Here is a 6,314-nt window from a genome sequence, read left to right as displayed (position 1 = left end):
GCTTGTTTGAGTTCCTTGAAGATCCTGGATATCAGGCCTTTGTCAGATAAGTAATTAGCAAATATTTTTTCCCATTCTGTGGGTTGTCTCCCTGCACTCTTGATGGTTTCTTTTGCTGTGCAAAAGCTTTTCAGTTTGATGAGGTCCCACTTGTCTATCTTATCTTTATATGGCATTCACTTTTGGGGATTTGGTCAAGAATTGGTTGCCTACCCCGATGTGCATAAGAGTGCTTCCTATGTTTGTTTTCTTCAAGGATTCTCTACAGTTTGAGGTTTTACACTTAGGTCTTTGATCCATTTAGAGTTGATTTTTATATATGGTGATAGGTAGGGGCCCAGTTTCATTCTTCTGCATGTAGTCAGCCAGTTTTCCCAACACCATTTGCTAAATATGATCTCCTTTCCCTAGTTGTTGTTATTTATGGTTTTGTTGAAGCTGAGTTGTTTGAGAGATTGAGTTTTTTCTTCCAGAATCTCTGTCCTGTTCCATTGGTGTATGGGCCTATTCTTGGACCAATACCAGGCTGCTTTGGTCACTATATCCTTGTAGGAAGGTCTGGAAGTGTGATACCTCCTGCTTTGTTCCTTTTGTTAAGGATTGTTCTGGCTATTCATGCTCTTTTCTGTTTCCATCTGAATTTCTGTATTGTTTCCGGCTCTGAGAATAATGATGCTGGTAATGCATTGAATTCGTAAATTGCCTTGGGTGAAATTGACATCTGTATAATATTGGTTCTTCCAATCCATTAGCATGGAATGTTTATCCATTATTTGTGTCATCCTTGATTTCTTTGCACATAGTTTTGTATTTCTCATTGTAAAGATCTTTCACTTCTCTTGTTAGGTGGATACCAAGGGGTTTCATTTTTTTATGGCTATTGTGAATGGAATTGTGCTTTTTATTTGGCACTCTGTCTTCTTGTTGCTGGTGTATATAAATGCAACTGTCTTTTGCACATTAATTTTGTATCCCAAGATTTTACTAAAGTTAATTATCAGTGTGAGAAGGCTTTTGACAGACTCTCTAGGGTTTTCAAGATATCGAATTATATTGTCCACAAAGAGGGATAGCTTGACTGCCTCTTTTCCTATGTGAATATTCTTTATTTCCTTCTCTTGCCTGTTGCTCTGGCTAGAACTTACAACACTACAATGAACAGGAGAGGTGAGAGTGGGCATCCTTGTCTTGTTCCCATTCTCAGGGAGAATGCTTCCAATTTCTGCCCATTGAGCAAAATATTGGCTGTGGTTTTATCACAGATAACTCTCACTGTTTTGAGGAATGTTCCTCCTGTGCCTAGGTGCTGAAGGGTTTTTATTAAGAAGGGATGCTAGATTTTGTTGAATGCTTTATCTGCATCTAATGATATAATCCTGTGGTTCTTGGTTTTACATTTGTTGATGTGCTGAATTACGTTTATGGGTTTATGGTCTTGTGAATGTTGAACCAGCCCTGCATCCCTGGAATGAAGCCTACTTGGCCATGGTGAATGATCCTTGGGATGTGCTGTTGGATCTGATTTGCTAGAATCTTGTTTAGAATTTTTACATCTATGGTCATCAAGGAGATTGGCCTGTAATTCTCTTTCCTTGTTGTGTCTTTACCAGGTTTGGGTATAAGTATGATGTTGACCTCATAAAATGAGTTAGGGAGCATTCTATCCATTCTATCTTTCTCAACTGCCTGCCTGAAATACTTTCTTTTTTTGCCTGGAATACTTTCAATAAAGAGTATCAGCTCCTCCTTGTGTCTTGTAGAATTCAGCTGGAAAGCTATTGGGTCCAAGGCTTTTTTTGGTAGATAGAGTTCTTAGGACTGAGTCAATTTTCTGGATTGTTATTTGTCTGTTTAGAGTTTCAATTTCTTCTTGTTTCAAACTTGGGTGGATTTGTGATGTCAGAAAGTGCTCCATTTCTTTTAGGTTTTCTAGTTTATTTGCACACAGATTTTTATAGTAATCTCTGATGATCTTTTCAATTTCATCAGGGTCAATGGTGACTTTGCCTTTTGCATTTCTAATTGTGTTTATCTGGGCTTTCTCCCTCTTTTTTTAAGTCAATCTGATCAAGAAACTGTCAATCTTACTTAGGTGTGACGTTAGGCTGTCTACTTGTGAGCTTTCTGTTTTCTTGATTTGTGCATGCACTGCTTTGAATTTTCCTCTTAACACTGATTTTATGGCATTCCACAGATTCTGTAAGATGTGTATTTATTTTTATTTGTTTCCAGAAACTTATTTCTGTCTTGATGTTGACCCAGAAGTCATTCAACAGCATGTTGTTTAGAGTCCATGTCTTTGTGTGTTTTGGGGGGATCTTGTTGGTGATGATATTTATTTTATTCCACTGTGATCTGAGAAGATGCATGATGTTATTTTGAACTTTTGAAATTTGTTCATGCTTGATTTATGTCCAAGAATGTGATTGATCTTGGAGTATGTTTCATGTGCTGATGAGTAGAAAGTATACTTTGTAGTTGTTGGATAAAGTATTCAGTAGATGTCTATTAAGTCCATTTGATCAATCATCAAGTTGAGGTTTCAGGTCTCCTTGCTAGTTTTTTCCTCATTGATCTATCTAAAGCTGCTAGTGGTGTATTTAATCTCCAACTATGATGTATGAGAGTCAATGTCCTTTTTTAGTTTGCTTAGTCCCTGTCTTGTAAAACCTGGTGCTCCTGTGTTGGGTGCATATATGTTTAGGTTGGTTATTACTTGCTGGTAGATTGAGCCTTTTAGCATTACGTAGTGTTTTCCCACATCCATTTTAATTTTTGATAGCTTGAAGGCTGCTTTGTCAGATATTAGAATAGCTACACCTGCTTTCCATTTTCCTGAAAGGTCATTTTTCCAGTCTCCAACCTTGAGTCTGTGTGTGTTTTTGCAGTGAGATGAGTTTCCTGAAGGCAGCAGATTGGTGGATCATGTTTTTTTAATCCAATTTCCCACTCTATATCTCTTTAGTGGTGCGTTTTTTCCATTCATGTTCATGTTGATTATTGATATGTGAGGATGTATCCCTGTTATAGGGTTCTTATGGGCTTGCTTTGTTTCCTTTTAACTTTAGCATTTATATACATGTGTTTTAATTTTTGTGAGTGCTTTGTATGCTCTGTTAACTCTGTTTGCCTGTTCCTTTGTGATGTGCATGGCCATTCTTTTTTTTTTTTTCCTGTGCTCAACATCTTCTTAAGTTTTTCCTGAAGGTCTGGTCTGGAGGTGGTATATTCTCTTAGAGATTGGCTTAGAGATTGGGAAGGATTTTCATTCTGTTACTGATGAAGCTTAGCTTGAAAGGAAGTCCTAGCCAGAGCAATCAAGTTGGGTAGAAAATTCTTGGTTAGAATTGTTTATCTTTAAGAACATTAAAAATTGCACTCCAATTCTATCTGGCTTGTGGTGTTTCTGCAGATAATTCTGGATTGATTCTGTTGTGATTTCCTTGGTAGGTAGTCTGTCCTTTCTCTCTTGTTGCCTTTATGGTCTTTTCTTTCACACTTACATTTTTGGAGGCAGATTACTATGTGTCTTAATGATGGTCTTCTCATGTAATACCTTGCAAGGGTTTTCTGAGTCTCTTGCACTTAGATGGTCTTGTCTAGCAAGATGAGGAAAGTTCTTTTGAATGACCCTATAGAGTATTTGTTCCATTGTGCTCTCACTTTCCCTTTTTTCTTCAGGGATACCAGTCAGGCATGGGTTTGGCTTTTTGACCAAGTCACATAGCTCTCAAAAGTCTCATTCTTTCTTTTGAGGTTTTTGTCCTGTTTTTTTAGCAGACTGTTAATTCTGTATTTTGGTCTTCAAGGTCTGAGATTCTTTCCTCTGCTTGGTTGAGCCTGCTCCCAATACTTATTACTTTGTTATTGATTTCAAGGATGGAGCTCTTTATTTCCATCATTTTAGAGTAGGCTTTTTTGAAGTTGGCCTTCACCCCTTTTACTTCCTGTATGATTTCTTTGAGTTTCACTTCTGTTTCTCTTAGTCCTGTTCATTTGTGCCATCCATTCTCTGATTTCTGTGACTGTCAACTGGGACAAGTCATTCTGAAGAGGTTTCCATTGTTTGGGCTCTGGTGGTTGCTTTTCAGGGACTGTCTCATTAAAATTCTGAGAGTTGCTTGCTTCTTTTTCCTTCCTTGTTTTTCTCAGAACTCTCTTTACTCAACGACAAAGAGAGGAGCTTCACTCTATGGCAAGTTCTTGTTACTGCAGATTTTCTCTCTGCTGCTAGACTAGTTGGATCAGTTTCTTGGACTCCCAATATGCATGATTGACAGCCAGTGGTGGGGGTGGTTAGTGGTAGTAGTGAATTGATCCAGTACATCCCAGAATCACTTACTCCCTCCCCCACCCAGCATGATCTTAGCTCCTATACATGCCTAGCTCACGTGAGGGTATGGGGTGCTTGGATTCCCACACCTGTTTTCTTGGTCTCTGTGTGTTCAAGAAGACCCCTACTGGGTTCAGGGGATTTCACCCTTCCAAACGTGTTCAGGGTACCTCATTTAATCAGTAACTGGATTCCCACTCTCTGCTCTGCCCTATGAGAGAGGTGCTGGTCTTTTGCTCCACTTGGTGCCAGAAGTTGGCATGTGAGTCAAATTCACCCCACAAGTGGGTCTTCCCCAAGTAGGAATCACTCTTATTCCACCTAGGCTCTGGCACCCACCACTGCATCCTGACGAGGTTTCCTCTCAGCTGAAACTAATATTTTGTGCACTGTTGGGAGAAGATGAACCGAATCAAAATGTCTTATAATCACTCACCCTTTCTCCAATCAGATCTTCCTTTTTTGTGCATACTTGGTGTCAGGCGGTAGATGGGGCACTTGAAATTCCATGCCTACCATAGCTTTCTGGAGTATGTGCATTCAGAGAGATCTTTGCTGGGTTCATGAAGTTTAACTCATCCACTAGTGCTCTGTGTATCTCCATCTAATGGTGGTGGAATTTCTACTTTCTGTCTTGCTAGGTGAAAGTGGTGCTGATCTGCTGCTCCACAGTAGCCATCTTCTTAAAAAATGTTGTTTTAATTAGGCAGGCAAAGTGATGTGTACCTATAGGCCCAGCTGCTCAGGAGTATGAAGTGGGAGTATTGCTTGAGCCCAGGAGTTTGAGGCTGTAGTAAGCTATAATTGTGCCATTGCACTTTAGCCTGGGTGACAAAGTGAGACCCCCCCATCTCTAAAAAAAAAGAAAAAGAAAGCTACAGGCCAATATCCCTGATGAGCATAGATGCAAAAATCTTCAAAAAAAATACTGGCAAACCAAATCCACCATGATCAAGTGAGATTTATCCCAGGGATGCAAATATGGTTAAATATATGCAAACTAATAAATATCAGACATCACATCAAAAGAATGAAGGACAAAAAATTATGATCATCTCAATAGACACAGAAAAAACATCTGATAAAATTGAACATCGCTTTATGATAAAAAAAACTCTTAACAAATTAGACATAGAAAGAAGATACCTCAAAATAATAAATGCCATATATATATCAAACCCACAGCTAATATCATACTGCATGTGGAAAAGTTTTAAAACTTTTCTCTGAGAATTAGAACAAGACAAGGATTCCCATTTTCCCCACACCCATTCAACATAAAACTACAACTCCTAGCCAGAACAAGAAATAAATGGCATCCAAAGAGGAAATCAAATCATTCCTCTCTACAGATGACATGATCTTACATACAGAAAACCCTAAGGATTCCACTAAAAACCTCTCAAAACTGATAAACAAATTTAGTAAAGTGGCAGGATTCCAAATTAACATATAAAAATAATCAGTGCTTCTATATACTAATAATGAACTGGTTGAAAAAAGTCAAGAAGATAATTCCATTTATGATAGCTACAAAAAGTAAAATACATAGGAACAAATTTAGCAAAGAAAGTGAAAAACCTCTAGAAAGAAAACTACAAAACACTGATAAATGAACTGAAGAGGACACAAACAAATGGAAACATATCCCATGCTAATAGATCAAAAGAATTAATATTGTTTAAATGACCATACTGCTCAAGGCAATCTACAGATTCAGTGAGGTTCCTAACAAAATACCAATAACATTATTCACAGAAATAGAAGAAACAGATATCCAGGTTATCCAATTTATTGGTGTTCACAGTATTCTGGTATAATCCTTTTAATTTATATTAAGTCAATATTAATGCCCCATTTATATTTCTTATTTTATTATATATGTCTTCTCTCTCTTTTTCTATGTCAGTCTAGCTAAAGGCTTGTCAATTTTGTTAAGTTTTCAAAGAGCCAACTTTTGGTATTGTTGATTCCCTGTATT

Source organism: Carlito syrichta, unplaced genomic scaffold, assembly GCF_000164805.1.
Source record: "Carlito syrichta isolate Samal-C Ts95f unplaced genomic scaffold, Tarsius_syrichta-2.0.1 Scaffold305313, whole genome shotgun sequence".
Classification (NCBI taxonomy): domain Eukaryota; kingdom Metazoa; phylum Chordata; class Mammalia; order Primates; family Tarsiidae; genus Carlito; species Carlito syrichta.
This window is presented reverse-complemented; position numbering follows the sequence as displayed.